We start from the raw sequence: 19,031 nt of genomic DNA, 5'->3' as shown, positions 1-19,031 counted from the left end.
TGAACCAAGATGCTGGGAGGAGGTGAGGATGTCCAGAGGCCAGGCCCTGGAAATGGTGCACAGCCCAGAGTTCTCCAGTCCTCAGGGAGGGTGGGCGCTCTGGGCACGCCAGCTCGCTCTCCACGGCTTACACTGTGTGCCACAGGCGGGCCCTGCTAAGGACAGCTCCTCTGTGATTAGCTCAGAGCTCCTGGTTGCAAAGGAGAACAAGGTGGGTGGAGGGTGAGGCCTGGTGGGGAAGAGCTCGGCTCCCACCCGCAGTCACACCGCGGCACGAACTCCTTGTCATCCCTGGGCTGTCCACTCATCTAAAGTGCCTGAGGAGCTCCAAGTCACCTTCAGATGGCTGTGGGGACTCCTTGGTCACAGTGACAACACACATCTGTTCAGCTGTGTTTAAGCACTTACACACAACTTTCTCATGTACTCCCCACTGTGCACCAGATGAGCATCACCACTACCACCACCACCATCATCACCAACATCACCACCAACATCACTATCCCCACCACCATCACTACCAACATCGCCACCATTACCAACATCACCAACATCCCCACCAACATCTCCACCATCACCACCACCATCCCCACTACTATCACCACCACCATCACCACCATCATCATCACCACCATCACTACCACCATCACCACCACCATCACCACCATCCCCACCACCATCACCACCATCCCCACCACCATCACCACCACCATCACCACCACCATCCCCACCACCATCACCACCATCATCATCACCACCATCACTACCACCACCATCCTCACCATCCCCACCACCATCCCCACCATCCCCACCACCATCACCACCATCACCACCACCAACATCACTACCATCATCATCACCACCATCACCACCATCACCACCAACACCACCATCCCCACCAACATCACCACCATCACTACCACCACCATCCCCACCATCCCCACCACCATCACCACCACCATCCCCACCACCAACATCACCACCACCATCCCCATCACTATCACCATCACCATCCCCATCATCACCACCACCACCACCATCACCACCACCAACATCACACACATCACCAACATCACCACCATCCCCACCACCATCATCACCACCATCACCATCATCATCATCATCATCACCAACATCGCCAACATTATCACCAACATCACCATCATCACTATCATCACCATCATCACCATCATCACCATCACCATCACCCACTACCATTGCCATCATCATCACCTTGGCCCCTCTGAAGCTCAATCTTTGCCAACTGAGCCAAGAAGTTGGGAGGAAGTGAGGATGGGGGCCAATCACCATCATCATCACCATCCCCATTATTACCAGAATCACCATCATCATCACCAACCCATCACCATCATCATCATTGTCACCATAATCATCATCATTACCACTGTCACCATCATCATTACCACCATCATAATTGTCACTATCTCCATCATCAACACCACCATCGTCACCATCACCCATGTGGACCTCATCATCAGGAGGATTCAAATTCAGAGAGAACCTGGCTCTGAAGGAGGTGTTTGAAGCCAGGGCCAGCTGGCGCCTATGCCTGCACTCTGGGCCCCACTGCCTCTCACCCCTGGTAGGCGGGGCCTAGGGTGGTCATCGCAGCAGCAAGTGGCTTCCTAGAACGGTACAGAGAACGGCTGTCGGGGAACATGTGGTCCTCAGGAAGAACAGGTTTGTTCTGGAGGACGGGCTGTTTCCAGGGCCTGTGGGGGGTCCTGGACGCCCCCTCCCTTGGTGGGGCCACGGCAGAGGAGAGCAAGCAGAGGGGAGGAGGACTGCCCCACCCCCAGGCCTCCCCCTGGATCCAGAGGGTCTTGACTCAGATCAGGCTTAACAGCGAGTGAGACTGATTTCCTGGTGTCTCTAGGAGCAGAGGAAAACAATTCTGGGCACAGCTGTCAGCCAAGGAGGCCATCGCTTCCCATTTAGACTCACGCACATGTGTTCGGCCCGCTGGCGGGAGCCCCTCCACCAGCCACGCGTCACCGTGGCTCCAGGGACCCAAGACTGTGGGCCCCAGGGAGAGGGAGCATCCGCAGAGCAGGGGCCCGGGGACCACTCCCCGGGGCCCCAAGGCTCACTCGGCTTCTCCAACCTGGAATCCCCTCAGGACCTGCTGGGTTGCCCTTAAAGATGCAGGTGCCAGCCTGCTCCCGGTGACCGTCTAGTGCCGGGTCAGCCTGGGGGCGGGCACCGGCTCAGCCCCGTGGCTTCCCTGTCCAGCTGAGTCAACAACCAGGGGCGCTGGAGGCACTGGCAACTGCCCGCCACCCCTGGTGCTGGACGCCTGCCCGGGGCCCTCCTGTGCCTCAGCTCCAGGGCAGAGTCCCCTCCTCCAGGATGCAGACCCTGAAGGCCGGGGACTCGACGTCCATCTTGGCTTCAATCTCTTGGCCTGGCTCCCCACAGTCCCTCTCCATGTCAGGGCCTGCTGCTGGGACCCCTGCTGTGTCTCCTCTGTCCTGGACCCAGGGAGGGACACGTGGTGGAGGCTTTTGACAGGCACGGCCCCATCTGGGTTCCGCGTGGAGGAGGGAGAATGGGAGCGTGAGGGACTGCCCACAGAGGGAGGCCACGCCGCAGGTGGCAGAGGGTCAGGACATGTCCGGAGCGGCTCTCAGGGCAAGCGGAATGGCTACCAGGTGCTCAGCAGAGCGCTGCGTTGCTCGCGTGGGGTCACGTTCTGGGAGGTGCGGGGAGGTTTCACGGCTGTGTGGACACACCCAGGTGGTGCAGGTCGGTCACTCCACAGGGCCTGCTGATGCCATCCAAGGACAGGTGACACACACACTGTTTCACAGGCGGAGAGCCCGGCAATGACCCGAGGAAGGGCTGGGTTGGTACATGAGGTCACCAGCCAGGACACGCCTGTCATTATCATGTGTTACGTGGGACACTCCGCAGGTGCTGTGCTTGCCCACGACACACAGCATGCAGGTCTGTGACCCAGCCTCCCCACAGACACGCGGCCACGTCCTGTACTGTGACATGCTGGTGGCTGCGTGTGGCCAGGTGACGGGAGTCTCCCAGCTCCATTACCGCAGCATGCCGCGTGGGCTGAATGACATTCTGGGGCTGGGGCTGCTCGTGCCAAGAGCAGGGCCTGCCAGCCCGGGGCGAGGCGGGGGACGCGAGGCAGGAAGACAGGTCTCTCTGCGGCTGGGGGCTGTCCGTGTGGGGAGACGGAACAGGCCATCAGGCCCGTCAACAGGCAAATAGCTTCACAGAGCACGGGGTCGGGGATGCTCCTGAAGAGGGGGCCTTGTTGCTGAGGCCTGAGTAATAGGTAGGACCGGCAAGCAGGGATTTGAGGTGGGGGACTTCTGGAAGGAAGGAGCCTGGTGCACTGAAGGACAAGAAAGCCTGGCGGACGGAGGGAAATTAAAGCAGGTGAAGGGTGGAGTCGGAGAGGCCCCGACCTGGGGAGCCCAGAGGCCAGGGACAGGTCAAGGGGGGAAGGAAGGCTTGGGCTTCAGAGTCACACCCTGGATCCACCCTCGTCAGTCCACAAGGATAAAACTGAAGTCAGCACCCGAGGCAGCTCCTGGCAGGCCCCAGGCAGCAGGCAGCCGTGGTGAGCGGGCAAAAGAACCAAAGGAGACCCCGCATGGTGGCCACTCCTGTAATCTCAGCGACTCGGGAGGCTGAGGCAGGAGGATCACGAGCCCAAAGCCAACTTCAGCAAACGTAGCAAGGCCCTAAGCAACTCAGTGAAACCCTGTCTCTAAATAAAAAATAAGAAAGGCTCAGTGGTTAAGCACCCCTGAGTTCAATTCCTGGTGCCAGAGAGAGAGAGAGAGAGAGAGAGAGAGAGAGAGAGAGGGAGAGAGAGAGTTAAAGGTCTTGCATGGATGAGTGAACAAAGAGGAGATCCCAGAAGAAAAATGAAAACTGCGTGAAACAGATGCAAATTTGAGAACTAAGATGCACGAGGACTTCAGTAGAAATCCACTGGGTTGAGATCACAGCACACGGGAAGTGACAGGGCATAAAAAGACCAGGATCGTAAAACCAAATCAATAACAATTACTCAAATTTGAGAACAGAGAGTAAAAGTGAACCAGGAGGAGACAACATGGGCCCACAACGGCAGCTACGTCTGCATCCTGACCTACGAAAAAGAGGACTTAGGCACGGACCTGATGCTTCATCTAATGATCAACTCAGTGTGTACCATGGACCCAAACAGAAAACAGAAAAACAGAAAACTTCTTGGAGAAAACAGAAGAAAATCATGCTCCTGGGCAGGGGTGGGGGTGTGTTTTTAAACACAGCACCTTGCTGGGGCGGAGATGCCAAGCCCGGGGTGTCTGCATTCGCGAGGCCGCGGTGGAAGGCGGCCTGGCAGGTCTGAAAGCCAGACACAGGCTCAGGACCCCCTCAGCGACTGCCCCCCCAGGGCCAGCCAATCAACCTGAAAACTCAGCCTCTACCAGAGCCTGCGCGCCAGCCCTCACCGCCAGCCCTCACCGCGTCCTGACCCGCAGCTGTCCATTGCAGCAGGCAGCAGGTGACCCTCCAAACTGCAGCACACCCTCACCAGGAAGCTGTGGTGTCACGAAAAGGCACACTGCCGGGCACAAGAGCCACTGGAAAGGCCCCCACTCCATGGCGCGAGTCGCGGCATCCCGGGAAGGGCAAACCTGCACACTCAGGGACTGCGGTTCACAGGGGCTGGGGCTGGGGCTGGGGGTGGAGAGGGAAGCGCAGAGCTCTGGGGGCGTGACACCCACAGGCTCTCCTTGCCGTGCCCCCCAGGACCCGCTGCAGGGCTCGGTGCTCTGAGCGCCTGAGTCTGAGTTCCTAACACCTAACACAAGTCTCGGGGCTCCTTGGAGAGACCTGATCCCAGGATGAGGCAGGAAATGCACAGATCAGCCCAGTATCTCCCAGTGCAGGGAGGTAAGAGAGGGTTCAGGGGACACTGAAGCCAGCTGCCAGGGCTGGCCCAGGTGAACTACAAAATAAAGTGCATTGAGATTTGATCATCACCCAAGAATAAATACCCACGAGTCCCTACTGGAACAAAAAACTGATTGGATAACAAAGACATGGACAGAAAACCCCGAATTCAAGATTTCTTGTTTGTATCTTGCAACGTGGAGAGCACCGACAAGACCACCGTGGTCACACTGTCAAGGCCAATGTCCACCGGGATGAGTCACGTTGACAGCACGTGCCCTGGGCGGGTGTGATGAGGCGCTTCTCCTCGGCACCCTCCTCCTCCGGCCCAGCCCAGCCCAGCCTAACCGTGGAACACCCTGTAAACAATCCCGAGTAAGAGCATCGGCAAAGCAGGGGGCAGCGATCCCTAAAACTCTCCAGGCCCCAAAGTCAGGGACGTCTAGAAACATTCACAGCCGGGAGGACCTAAGAGAGCAGGAGAACTACGAGGACGAGGGATCCGGGAGGGGCCTGGGACTGAAAGGGACCCAGGGAACCTGCATGAAGCCAGGTCTGGCTCACACTTAGCAGTGCTGTTAATGTGCCCGTGTCCCACATGAAGGGGGATGGCGGGACAGGGACAGCGGGTGTCAGGTGATGGAACACGACACTGCCTCAGGGGTGATTCTGTGAACCTCAAACTATCAAAAATGTTAGAACACTGTTTTTAACAACCAGCAGAACCCTGCAGGACGATGCCCCAGATTATGGTGAGTCCTTAACCAGAGTCGTGCCGACCCAGCCTGGGGAAGAAGCGCCTTTGAAGAAGCAAGGGCTGGCATTAATGTGGTGGAAACTGGCGGAGCGCTAAGGCAGAGCTGGGGGACACAGAGGCACACGCCTCAAACACAGAGCCCAGGCAACTGGACAGAAATTCACAACCCCAAAAGAAAGAAATTGGTCACCTGGAACTCTATGGCCAGGGAGAGCAGTCTTCAAAATCAAGAGCCAAAGAAAGAGCTGAGTGAGTGGAAGACAGACTTGATCCCCGGATCCGCATTTTAAAAAGTGCTACGGGATGTCCTCCGAGGCTGACCAGCTAGAGGAATGGGACCCTGCGTTCTGAGGGGACCACGGCTTGAACAGAGAGCCACATCCTCTTCACTGTGGCCAAGACTGGGAATACCCCTGGTGTCCGCTGGCGGATGAGTGGGTGGGGAACGTGGGACGCCCGTGAGTCCGCACCACATCTGACAGCTGTTCCCACTGCGGGGGAACGAGGCCGTCCGCCGTCCCAACACTGGGGCACCCTGAGGACACGCTAGGTGGAGTCGGCCAGCACGACCTACCTCGGAGTGGCACTCAGGTGTGGGACGAGAGGGGACAAACTGCAGCAGAGCAGAGGGCTTGGGGGGCAGGGGTGGGGGGTGGGAACCCCCAGGAGAGCTTGGGTCAAAGGACACGGAGTTTCAGTCACAAGATGACCGTCCTGGAGGCTCCTGCCCAGGCTGCAGTTAGCGTTGTATTTCCCCTTGGCATCAAGGACAGTAGGTCTGAATGTCCCCTCCTCAAAGAACAACCCAGGTGTTGGGAGTCTCCCTGAGAACTCTCCAGGCCTTTCAGACATGGCGGCGGGCAAATTGCCAGCAGGCGGCTAGAACTCCCCGGGCCTTTAAGATAAGGAGCCCCTAATGCAACATGGTGGCGGGCAAGTTGCCAGTGGGCGGATAACAAGTTGTTTTGAAAACCTTCTAATTGGCCCTCCCGTCTTCCGAACCCGTGGACAGTTCGTGCCCCCCATGAATCTTATGCAGGGTGGACGTGTGTGCACCGTAGGTGATGACCTGACCTTTACTGTGATTGGCCCCGGGAGCTTCCTGGTTGAAGGTAACTGACTCTCACTTTCTATATAAACTAGCACCAGCTGGCAGTGAAGTGCTTCGTCTTTGTCACTGCTCTGTGTGTGTGCATTTTAATCTCTGACGACGAGCCTTGGCCTTTCACCAGGAAGCTCCGTAAGGCTTGGGTCCACCAAGGTAGCTGCTGACCACTCACGGGCCTTGGAGCAGCAGTGTCCACCTTAGGTAGATACTGAGAACAGCAATCACGGACAGGGAGAGCAGGAGGCCTGCAGGAAGTAGGTGGTCAGCAAGGTCAAGGTTCCGGGCCAGCTCCACGCAACCTGTTTTAGGAGGGCTGGGAGGTGTCCAGTGGAGAAAAGGGTGGGGATGGACCAGGGAGAAGGCTCCACTGTGCAGGACACGGGCAGGGAGCAGGGAAAGGCCACGGGAGCCCTAGGTTGGCCCCGGGCTCACTGGGCAGGGCCCCGTGGGAGGGCAGCGTGGGCAGGAGCATCAGGGGTACAGCACTGAACCTGGAAGGAGGGGCCTTGAGCCCACCCAGGAAGAGCCTCGGCTCACCACCCACCATCCACTAGGTGCCCGGGATGTCCCAAGGCACCGGGGTCGTGTGTTCTCCTGGCCCAGGGCCCTGGGGTCAGTGTGGAGCCAACGGGCGGCTGACCTCCTGAGGAGGGGCTTGGCAGGGGGCCTGGCAGCTCCAGAGGGAGGTGGAGAGGGACAGGGCCCCCCACCAGGCACTTCTGCAGGACTGGCCGAACGGGCCTCCAGCTGGCCTTCGGGGGGCCGTCCTGCGGAGGAGTAAGGGCTGGTGGGCTCCCCTGCTTCCAGGCAGCACCCAGAGGCCAGAGGAGACCCAGTGGAGGGGAGGATCTGAGCCCACAACGCACCACAAGATCCAGGCAGCTGCCTGCTCCCGGGGAGGGAGAGGGGCAAGTCCCCGAGCCCAGCCCCCTGGGCCAGCCTGTGCCCCCGCCGTGCAGAGGAGGGCGTTGGCCTGGGAGGTTTCCCAGTGTCTTGCCAGACAGAGGAGGGAGGAGGGTGGCCTCCCAGGCTCTGGGGCGAGCATCTGTCCAGAGGGGCAGTGGGCGGGGGACAGTCCACCCCAGGCTCAGGTTCAGTTTCCGGCAGGGGCAGCCTGGCCCACAGCTTCCACACTGAGACAGCCTGCGGCCCGGCCACCCTGCTCCCAGGCTCGGTCAGCGCCTTCCCTAAGGCTGGGTCAAAGCGACCACGAGGCCTGGCGCGCACCGGGCCTCCTCTGGTCATTCAGCAGGCCCTCGGCTGGCAGTGGGACGGGGGTCGCTACTGGGTGTCCCGCGGGGTCAGCAAGATGCAGAGGCTTGAGAGAAATGCAGGCCCCCAGGAAGGGTGGCCTGAGCCAGGGTGGAGCCCCTGGTGCACCAGAGAACACCCTGGGAGGCAGAGGGGTGTGCGGAGGGCCTGGCCCAGAGAGGGCAGCCCATGGGGACCAGCGGGGATGAGTGGGGCCAGCGCAGCTGCGTGTCAGGGGTCTGTGAGCAATGCCAGGGGCGGAGGAGAGGACCCGTCTGCCCAGGCAGGGCGTGGGGGTGAGAGGAGACGGGGTGGGTGTCCCCTGGGAGCCCTGCACTGTCCTGCAGTCCCCTCACCCTTCCAGACCTCGGACTCCCCGCCCGTCAATGGTGGGTTCCCCTGGCCTCGCGGGTTATTAGGAGACTAAAGCTAGTGTATCTGAGGGGACAGACTTGTCCCCTGACTAGCTGAGCATTTGTCAAGAGCCTTCTATGGGTGACCATGGAGCGAGGACCATGCTCCGGGCTGCGGGGAGCACAGAGTGGACAGCGGCCCCTCCTCCTCCAGCTCAGCCTCGGGTCCCAGCCCTGCTCTGGCCCTTCTGTCCTTCTGTCCTTCTGTCCTTCCAGATGAGGAAGCTGAGCAAGCCAAGGAGGGGCTCACCGTGCCCAGGCCCGTCCGGGGTCTGGCTGCTGCAGGAGGGTGGGGTCTTGGAGACCCCGCCAGGCCCCACACTTCCCGGGTAGCTCCGAGGACCACGTCCTTGCAGGGCCTCGCTCTCCCTCTCCCAGAGCGTTCCCAGTGAGGGACGACTCAGCCCGGGAATGGGCTAGTTTGAGCCGCTGGAAATCTCAGCTGGGATCCTGGCGTCTGGGGAAGGGCCGGGCTCTAAAAATAAACCGCTCGCCTCAGCCCGAGAGCCTCCGGCAGGAGCCTGAGAGCCCGGGCTGCCGCGGCGACACTCCCGCAGATGCCTGCGGCCCCGGCCCGGCCACCGCGCCCCCCTCCCAGGCAGCTGGCCCCTGGGATGGGCTGGTGGCAGGTGGCAGCCAGGAATATTTGACCCCGGCTCTTGGAGGCCCCCCATCCCCACAGGCTCACGCACACAGAGCTCCAACCTGGGACGAGCGGCGCGGAGTGGAGCGTGGCCGGGGGCTGCTCCCGAGCACAGGCCCCAGGACGCCCAGAGCAGCTCCCCCAGGCCAGCCTTCCCGGGCTGCTGGACAGTGACCAGCCTCCCCACAGGTAAGGGACGGCTCCCTTGGGGACGAGGGCGGCTGTGGCCTGGGGGTGGGGAAGGGGCTCCCGGGAGGCAGGAGCAACTTTCTGTGGTGGCCTGCATCCTCTCTGGGCCCTGGGGGTCCCGGTTCAGGCATCCAGCCGCTCTGGAAGGGGGTCCCGGCGCCACTTACTGCCTCTCTCCGTGCCCCAGTCAGTGGGGACAGCTTGCCCTTCTGTCTCTCCACAATCTCAGCTACCACCCAGGCGTCAGCGTCCTGCCGCCTCCCTATTTGCTGCCCCCGTTAGCGGGTCTGGGGAGCCAGGTGGGAAAGTTTCAGAGGAGGCGTCGGGTGTGAGAGGAGCCTGGGGCCTTCGGCACGAGAAGGGGTCCCCTCCCTGCTCTGGGGACGCGGTGGGGGCAGGAGAGACACCCAGAGCAGTCCTGCCTGCCGGCGGTGGGCAGGAGCCGTCCCAGGGACAGGCTTAGGTGGGTGGACTCGGCCTCCCCGTGGGTCTCCAGGTCCCGAATTCCGTATCAGACGCCGAGGTGTATAAAGGGGCTGGTTTCTACTGGGGTGGCTTCGGGCCCGCGGAGCCGGGCTGGTGTGAGGGAACTTGGAGCTGGGCCCACCTGACCCCTCGGGCTCACGGGGGCCAGCAAGTGTGGCTTTCTGCCTCGGGGCTTTCTGTGCCGGGTGCCGGGGTCACCCTCACCTGAGGGTCAGAGAGCTGGTGGACTAAGGAGTGTCCCCTCATCAGAGGGTCAGGTGCTTTGGGCCGGAGGGGTTTGAACAGCCTTGCCCGGCTCCTGGGAGAGGAGTCACGAGGGGCGTGGGACGAGGTGGGACGTTTGTCTCCGCCTGAGGCTGAGCTGGCACGTGGCTCCGCCAGCTCCTGCAGTGGGGCTGGCCAGGTCAGAGCCAGGTCAGAGCAGTAGGTGAGAAGGGCTACTGGGGACGTTTGGTCCAGAGGTGTGGCTCCAACGGGGAGCCCAGACCCAGGAGGAAAGCGCTCACAGTGGCCAGTGGAAGAACCCTGGGCAGCCACATGGGGCCTGGGATTGTGCACGTGGTACTTGCAAAGAGTAGCCAAGGCCCCTGAGCAGGGGCCACACCTGACCCCTGCTGTCCACTCCAAGTCACATCCCACCCCAGGGCTGGTTCCCTCTCCCTGCTCCCTCCCCCATGTGTCCTTAGAACCCCCCCCCCCAAGTGTCCTAAGCAACACCCAGTACTTCTACCACCTTTGCATGTGACCTGAGGTTGGCATGGAATTCCAGCTGGGCATGCTCCCGAGGCCAGCACCCCAGACCTGAGCACAGCTCTCAGGCCTCTGGACTTCGGTCTTCTCGTCTATAAAATGGGGTGAGGCTCTCTCCCTTGCCACTGGCTGCTGGAGGGGTAACAGCGCCACTCAGTACAGGGTGGCGTCTGGGGCAGGGGACACTGTTCATCAAGGTCTGGTCTTCTCCTGATCACACTGGGAGCCTCCAGGTCCATTACATCCCAGCCTGGAGCCTGGTGCCTGGTAGGCCCACAGCAGTGCTGCTGGACACACACGCGGGGTCACACAACCTGTGGCAATCCTTACGTGGGCACCACGAGCCCATCCGCGTCGGATGGTGGGGACAATGTCCATGGAAGCAGCCTCTGCTCCCGGCTGAAGCCAAGGCAGACAGATTTGGGTCCACAGCCCTGGGGTCACCTCTCACAATGGGGACAGCCTCCTGAGGGCAGAGCTAGGTGGCCATAGCCATCGGTCATTGGGTGCTGGCTTCACCTGGGGACACCAGCTCGGCTCTGGCTGGTTTGGTTCCCACTCAGTGTGGACATGTGGACACCGCCTCATCCCTGGGTGCCTTGGACGTCTGCTCCCGAGAGGCCCCCCAGACCCACAGAGCCCCCAGCCTGGCACAGCCGCTGCAGCCACCAGGAAAGCGGAGGGAGTGGGAGGTGGTGGCTGCTTCCCCACCCCGTGGAGAGGCCACGGGATGCAGAGGCCTGGAAACCGAGGCGTGTGCCTGAAATAGCAGTAGATTTATCAAGCGCTGCTCAGAGCCGGGCTCGGTGCTCGAGTCCAACCAGTGTGCAAACACTCGACCTTGAGCAAAAGCACAAATACCCTAGTGCCAACGAGTGGCCACCATGGAGTCCCCGGCCTGTCCCCAAATCCCTGCTGTGTGTGCAGCTCCTGCAGAGGCGGCCAGATACCCCTGGCCGCGGAGGCCCCTCTGGTGGGCGCTGGGTCCCGCCAGCTCGCTGGCCCAGCTGTGGGGCTGAGGGTGAGTCTGCCCCAGGGAAGCCCTGACGGGGGTCACCGTTCAGCCAGGTCACCAGGTCCACTGCCCACTGAGGAGAAGGGGGCCTCCTCCGTGTCCCTACGTGGCCCTGCCCTGGCCAGCTCCTACTCTAAGTGCCGCGTGATGAGCGTGTCCTAAGCTCCGCGGCTCACAGCGGCCGACATGCGTGTTTCCTGCTCCTTCTTGGGTTTGGCTGGGGTTTCGCTGAGCTCAGCTGCTGCGACCGCCCTGGGCTCCAGGCTGTGGACAGGTGTGGGGCCTGCCCTCTGCAGATAGCAGCAGGAAAGAAAAGGCCATGTCCTGTGAGCTGGGGGTCTGTCTGCTCACGTCCCTTGGCTATTGTCACCTGTCCCCACAGCCTGCAGGGCGCAGTCCCAGGCCCACAGGTGGAGCCGACTCCAGGGGGTGCTGCAGTCCCAGGGTGGAGGGAGGGCGGAGGAGGGGCACCCTGTCTCCCCTTTATGCCCACTGCCTCCCTCTGATTTTAGTCACCTGCCTGTCCCCCTGCAGGCCAGGTGAGGACAGCCCTGGGCCAGCTTCCCCTGGGGGGTGGGGGACGGGAGTAGAGGTTTCTTCAGCAATGAGCAGCCACACCTGGGGTCACAGATGGGTGTCAGGGAAACAGTCAAGTGGAGTCCAGAGGGGACGTCAGCACCTGAGTCACTGCCGGCCTCCCAGCGTAGAGGCCCAAGAAGAGGAACGGAGAGTGGGAGCCCGGCGAGGGGGCAGCAGTGTCTTCTCCAGGAGGCAGCCGCTGAGCATGGAGCAGAGGAGAGGGCAGGGGGCACGGAAGGGCACTGCCCAGGCTCAGGCCAGAGGCAGAAGGTCTGTGCCCCAGGTAGCTGGCTGCTCTGCCCTGCCCCTGCTGTCCCTCTCTGGGCCTGGACAAGACGGTGGGTGGCTTGGGACCCTGTGGGGCGGCTCCCTCGGGCCCCAACACACTCGCCCGGCACTAGCTCCAAATGAAGTGGTAACAGGAGCCTCTGATCTCATTAGTGAGTCACAGTGTCCTGCTCTTCAATAATTCATAGCTGGAGCCTCTGGCCACAGCAGCTCTGGAGAATGACCCAGCCGGCAGCCGGCAGAGAGGCCGCCACTCGAAAGGTCACTCACAAATACTCCCCTTCTTGTCAAGTCGCAAAATGAGGAATCTGCGGCCCCAGCGCCCTGGGCTAGGAAGTGTTTAAATACCAGCTGTCGCAAACCCTGCAGGGGACAGGTTGGCGTTTCCTGGTTAAATGTTCCTGTCTCCAGAGAACTGGAGACCGGGCAGAGCGCACACCACAGGGAAGGGATCCACGTGCAGAATGGCGCCTGTGTCCTGGAGCTGGGCCCCGGGTGCCCCCTTCAGCCTCAGCCTATGCACCTGTGAAGCAGGTCGATGAGGCCTGCCTGGGCCAGGCGGAGGGAGGGACGGGACGGCCAGTGTAAGGGTAGGCGCTGGGGTTCCGAGCCAGGGGGAGACAGCAAGGGAGGGTCCCGGGCCCAGAGAGGGGAGGGAGCAAGGAGAGGGAGGGTGGCCCCCACAGGCCACACTCACATGGTCTAGAGAGACCCGGTGACCTCAGGGGTCCCCCTGCAGGCTGTGCGCACAGAAGGCCCAGCACACTTGGCCAGGAGGGCCCCGGGGACACGTGGGAGCTGCTGTGGTGGCCGCCCAGGGTGCCAGGCCCCAGCTGCCCCCTCTCCAGTCACTCAGAGGTCCAGGCCCCCCAACATCCTCTCTAGCTCAGAAAGGAAGCCGGCTGGGGAGGAGCCGTCTTAGCGATTGTCCTGCGGACCCCGGGATGAGGGGCCTGGCCTCTTCCTGCCGCTGTCCCTGCCACTGCAGAGGGGCCACACTAAGCTCCACTCTGCCCACAAGGAGCCGGGCCTGGAACCAGGTGGCCTGCAAGTAGACGCCTGCCCTGCCGCCAGAGGTCCCTGGCGATCACTCGCCTCTGTGTGCCTCAGTTCCCCAGTCCTTACTTGGGGTGACGGCAGCACCTGTCCCTGGGTCACTGCAAAGACAGCAGGTTCTCGGAGCAGTGCTGGGCGGGGCTCGGGAGCCTCTGCTGAGCCCCAGCCCTGAGCACTGGCGCCCCACTTCACGGCAGCCCAGGGGAGGCCTGACCGGGGCCTGTGCTCAGAACGACTCAGACAAAGCCCTTGACCTTGGGCCTCGAGGAGTGGACTCCGGGCCTCGTGGGCTTCGAGATTCCTTTCTGCAGTTTGAAGTGACCCCTCTCCTGTGGGCTCTTCTGGGGGGAGGGGGAGGACCTCTGGAACTCCTACTGGGGAGTTGGGCAGACCCTGGCCGAGCCCGTCTCTTCTAGGAGAACCACCTGACCCAAGGGGCCATCAGACCTCCCACCAAACCCCGGCCCCCAGCTGGAGAAGAGCAGCTGGCCAGGGCTGCCTTCCCAACCCCCATTCCCTGAGCTCGGCCCTGGCCCGGCCACACCAGGGACATGGGACAGATGACAGGTGCCACCAGCCGGTGGGGTTGGACGGGTCTCTTGGGGAACTCCCTGGGGTCTTCCAGGTCCTCCCCGGGCCTCTGAGCCCCCAGGGGCTGTCCTGGCCGTCTCCCTTGAGCGTCCCAGCACCCGCCCCCCCGCCTGTCCTCCCTCCTCACCTTCTTCCCCCGCAGCCTGGTGGCTGGGACGGAAGCTCGCGTCTCCTTACAGTTCAGAAGTGTTGGATGTTTTCTGTCTTAGTGAGTGGAGTGTCTCCTCTTCCTCTCTCCACAATGTACACGAGAGCCCTTCCCCGCTGCCCGGCTGCAGAGGCCCGCTCCCGCCGTCGCCTCCTCTAATCCCCTCCACTTGGTGGCAGGAAGGACCTCTTGACCTCACACGCCTGGTGTCCCCGAGGCTCGGGGCTCGGCCGCTGCCCTCCCCGTGTTGCCTCCAGAGGCCTCGTGGCTCAGGGCCTGGGGGGCCCAGCAGCAGGACCTGGCCCTCATTCTCTAGAGGACCCTGAGGCTCAGGGAGCCAGGGCCACGCACCAAGCCACCTGTGATGGTGGCAATGCTGGGCCTGGACGTCTACTGGCCTGGCCACCAACCCGGCCCTTGTCTGTGATCACACAGGCAGGACTCTCCCCAGGGGCCGTGACCGTGCAGGGCCCGCCCCCCACTGGCCCTCAGGTCCTTGAGGAGTGGGACTCCGGGCCTTATGGCCTTCCCTCCCTAGCAGCGCCAGCTGTCCCTTCTCCCCACAGACCAGCAGGGGCTCTAGTTGACCAGGCCGAGTCCAGGCCTGTGGTGAGCAGATGACCAGTGGGGCCCTGGACACAGGGGTCCCTTCTCCAGCTGTGGCAGCCCTGGCAGGCCACTTCCTCCTGGGCTGCTGCATGTGGCCATCCCCTCTCTGCATGAGGCCCTGAGGGAGGAAGGGCCTTGCTGGCCACTCGGCTGGTGGCTGAGGACCCCCCACATGGGCTCTGCTGCGAGTACCCGAGGAGCAGCCTCTCGTGGACACTGGGCCCCTGTGTGACCAGGGCTGGGTGAGCCTGTGTGGTGGCCTGGAGGGGTGGACAGACCCTCGGAGTCCAGGACTCTCCAGGGGTCGGTATCAGAGGCTGCCCGAGGCATTAGACCTTCAGGCCTCGGGCCCAGGCAGGCCCAGGCGTGGACAGTGCTGGCCAAGTCACTTGATCCTCAGACCAGGTCTGTCCCACTCTGAGGTCTTCACATTTGCTGTTCCCTGTGCCGGAGACCCTTCCCTCCTGCCCCCAAGTGTCCCTTCAGCATCTCTGTCCCTCCCTCTCCCTTTCCCACCAGCCTCGTCCTGTGCCTTGGAGAAGAGGAGTTTGGGCTCCTTCCCCGTCCTCTGGTAAGGTCAGGGGGAGGACATGACCACAGTGGCCCCACTTGTCACCGGCCTGGCCTCGTGGACCGAGCCTCTTGTGAGAGGAGACGGGGCCACCAGTGAGAGGCTGTGGACCTTCTGGTTCCGTGACGTCGTGTTTATGCACCCTACTTCAGGGCCACTGCTGGACTAGCAACCGCACCCTCAGGGCCCAGCTCCCGTCCCCTCCCGGGAGGAGCACAGGCGTCAGGGACTCCTTCCTGCCTCCCCGGCCTGCGGTGGGCGCGCAGAACTCGTCCAGAGCTTCGAGCTAGGCTCCAGCCTCTGATCTCTCCAAGATCAGTCACCGCAGGCCGCGGGCTCCTCGCCAGCTCCACGCCGCCCGCCAATTAGCTTCCCCCAGCGTGCGGAGGCGGCTTCGCCAGCCAGGAAGACTGGAGGACAATTAGGGTCCTCGGTGCCTCCCGCTGCCTCCCGCCACCGCTGCTCCTGGGAGGGGAGCACGGAGCATGGAGCCACCTCAGTGGGGTCCCTCTGCACCTTCCGGACTCTCCATGTTGCGAGGTCACCACCCAGAAGCAAGGATCCCAGGGCCGTGGCAGCCCTGTGGGTGGGCAGGGCTGAGGCCAGCGGAGCTGAGGCACCAAGGAGGGGCCGTCCAGCGGGATGCAGAGGGCAGGGGGCTGCAGAGTGGGACTCGTCTTCAGGACAGCGCTGGGCACCCATGGGGCCCGGGGAAGGACCAGGTTCCAGGGCCTCAAGGGCCCTTCTGTAAGCAGCTCCAGGACGCCCACGCCAAGGAGTTGATGGGGTGGGCAGCAGGCGAGAGGGAGAGGGCCCGGGAACAGGCTCAGGGGACAGCTGCCAAACTGGGCAGGTGGGACAGCCGACCGGCCAGCTGTCCCAGAGGCTGGTGGCCCCTGCTCACTGTATGAGCTGGGCAGGTCCCTGGGCCTCCCCTGGAAGACAGGCCTAGTAATTCTCTCTGATGAGAATCTACGGGTCATAGGGTTCAGCAAGGTGCTTTGCAAACTGAGAAATTCTGTGCTGTGTAGTTGCTAGAAGGTAGTTGCTAGAAGCCATATAATAGTGAAGAGGTGCGGCCCCGCCTGGCACGGGGGGCAGATGAGCTGTGTTGGTCCCGGTGGCCCCCAGGCTGTCCCAGAAGATGCAGCCCAGGGGCTGCGAGGGTGCTGTGGATGTGCACAGCCTGGCTGTGTGACTTGTGAGGGCTGCTTCACCTCTCTGTGCCCCAGAACTGGCACATCCGTCACACCATGAGTTGATCGCTCTGGAGCACAGCTGTGCAGAGCGTCACCTCACCGTCCACGGGGGCCAATAAATGTGCCGAGTGGCCCTGACCGGGCGGCTGCACCTATGCGCCTCCCCTTTGCTGCCTGTGTCTCTATTGTGAGGTTGAAGACTCCAGTGCCGCGCCCACGTGGTGGCACCCGCGGTCCCTCCCCAGCTGCTCAGTCTCCCATGCCCCGCCCCATGCAGCCCTAACCCAATTCTGGCCTTTTCCTGTCCCCGGAGCCCACCTCGGCCCTCTCAGGGCCCCCACCCGGGGCTCAGTCACACTCACCACCTCCTCGGGCAGCCCCAGTTGGGGATGTCATGAGACCCACCCTTCTGTACCCGGAAACCGGAGCTGCGTGGGGAGGTGGCTTCCCAAGACCTACAGCCCATGGGTGCAGGGGTGGGGTGCCGGGGTGGGGTGCCGGGATCCAAGCCAACCTGGACCCCTGCCAGCATCACAAGCCTGGGGAGGGCCAGTCCCAGGCTGGCCATCGCTGGGTGAGCTGACCACCTGCCATCTGGGAGCTGGGGTCCTGGGGCAGGCCTCCCAGCTGCTCTCCACCTGTCCCTGCCCGTCACCCCCTAAGTGACCAGGACCCGTCACGCAGCGTCCCTTCTGGGCACTTTAGAAGCTGGCCCACTGCCCCGCCCCCGTGGTCAGGTCTAGCCACCTTTTCCCGGCGTTCACAGCGCCGAGCCCTGCCCACAGGACACTGTCCTCCCCGGCTTCCCTGGGTGGTGTGCACCCCTCGGCTGGGCCTGGGGCTCTGTCTCCTGTGCCTTCCTGCTGACCTTTGACTCCCCTCCAGGCACGGGACAGGAGGGGTGGGCCTCGAGACCCTGCACTTGGCTGGACTCCTAGGTCAAGGCCTCTGCCCTCTGTCCTCAGTCTGCTGGCTCCTCTGGGGCAGGGCCTGGGTCTCATTCCCCTCTGGTTCCTACGGCCAGCACAGGGCCTGGCCAGAGGAGCTGGACGTCCCAGGAGTAGAGGACACTGCCAGAAAGAACAATCTCATAATGAAGGCTGGGGAGCGAGGAAGGGCCTAGCTCTGGGGGTGACGTCCAGGCCGAGACCTTGTGACACTGGCCAGGGGCGTTGGGGGACCAGCGTTCCAGGGAGAGGGGACAGCAGGAGCCAAGGCCTGGGCTCGGGAGCCAGATGGGTGGGAGGACCCGAGACTGAAGTGAGACCCTGAGGCAGGGTGTGGCCCAGGGTGAGGTGTCAGAGCGCCCCCAGGGCCCCCAACGTGCTGGGTTTCCTGGCGTCTCTGTGAAGCACCCCCCTTTCAGGGGGGGCGGGGGGAGTGTGGAGCATCAGGAACCCAACTGGGTCTCGGGTGGAGGAGCCGCTTAGGAGGCCATAGGCCAGGGCCTGTCCCCCGGGCGCCAGGTGGTACCTAAAGAGACTGTTTCAGTTCTTCTTGCCGCAAGTGGTGGCAGGGCCGGGGGATGGGCAGCAGCCCTGCAGACTGACCGGTGCACGCTCCGCTGTGGGCAGTCCCCAATGAGGTTTTAACATATTAATCATCGAACTGAACTTGGGGTCCCTGGACACAGCTGGTGCTGGACCGGAGCCCTGGCTGGAGCTGGGCTGGCACCCCCCTTTACTGGTGCCACCTGCAGGGTGGGGATGCCCGGGCCCCCTAGAGGGGCAGCAGAGGGTGCTGAGGGACGGCGGCAAACGGCTTCCAACCCCAGCTCCGCCCTGGGTGCCCACCAACCCCAGGTGAGCCTGAGCCTCGCCCTGCCACCTGCACAGTTGGGCAGGCTGGTTGGCAGGAGCAATGACCGTCCCTGTGGACGCCCAGTGTGGGGCGTGGCGTGGAGCAGACCTCACGGCCCTCTCTCGCCCCACCTCCTGGCCCTCTCGCCTCCGCTCTGGACTTCATGTGGCCCTGGTCCCCCACCCACCCCTGGATGATCCCCCTGTTCCTTCCCAGGTCTGTCAACTGACACCTGAGTTTTCCCGGGCTCCACCTCCCGACCGTCCTGCTTCTGCCCACCTCCAGGTCGCCGCCCTGAGCCCTGGCACTGCCAGCCAGCCGCTGACTCCACCCCCTGCAGGTTGGCGGCTCCTTCTGGAGGGGTGACGCCCAGCGGGGGCCTCAGCTCCTCCCTGCCCCCCCCAGGAAGCCCCATTTGCACTGGAGTTTAACACGTGTGCAAATCTGTGAGCAGGGGACACCAGGCGCCCTGGCTCTCCCACCAATGGCTGTGCTCCCCTTGCCCTTGATCTTGTCGCTCTCTTTGTAACTCCAGATACTACTCGGGCACCTCTGTCCTGCGCCTCTGCGCCATCTGGGGCTCGGCTCTGAGATTCCAGGCTGGGCTCCCCCCACTCCCCCTACTCCCCCCACCCCCTTAATGGCC

The 19,031-nt window shown here is 62.8% G+C and overlaps 1 protein-coding gene across 3 annotated transcripts in view; it reads left to right on the top strand.

The window, feature by feature from the left end:
• Positions 1–8,989: 8,989 nt before the first annotated feature.
• Shisal1 (shisa like 1) overlaps positions 8,990–19,031 on the top strand; it is a 95,087-nt gene continuing 85,045 nt past the window's right edge. For 2 of the 3 annotated variants that reach the window (XM_058574224.1, XM_058574222.1), the window contains exon 1: positions 9,173–9,293. The gene's annotated coding sequence lies outside the window, so the exon portion shown is untranslated. Of the gene's footprint in view, positions 9,294–19,031 lie in introns of all 3 variants that reach the window. The other variant, XM_058574227.1, reaches the window with a different exon arrangement.

The sequence above is a fragment of the Marmota monax genome, unplaced genomic scaffold (assembly GCF_021218885.2).
Source record: "Marmota monax isolate L192 unplaced genomic scaffold, Marmota_monax_Labrador192_F-V1.1 WCK01_AAM20220418_F8-fsc00051, whole genome shotgun sequence".
In the NCBI taxonomy this organism is placed as follows: Eukaryota; Metazoa; Chordata; class Mammalia; order Rodentia; family Sciuridae; genus Marmota; species Marmota monax.
Note: the sequence above shows the minus strand (reverse complement) of the source record. Positions and strands in the feature narration are given on the sequence as shown.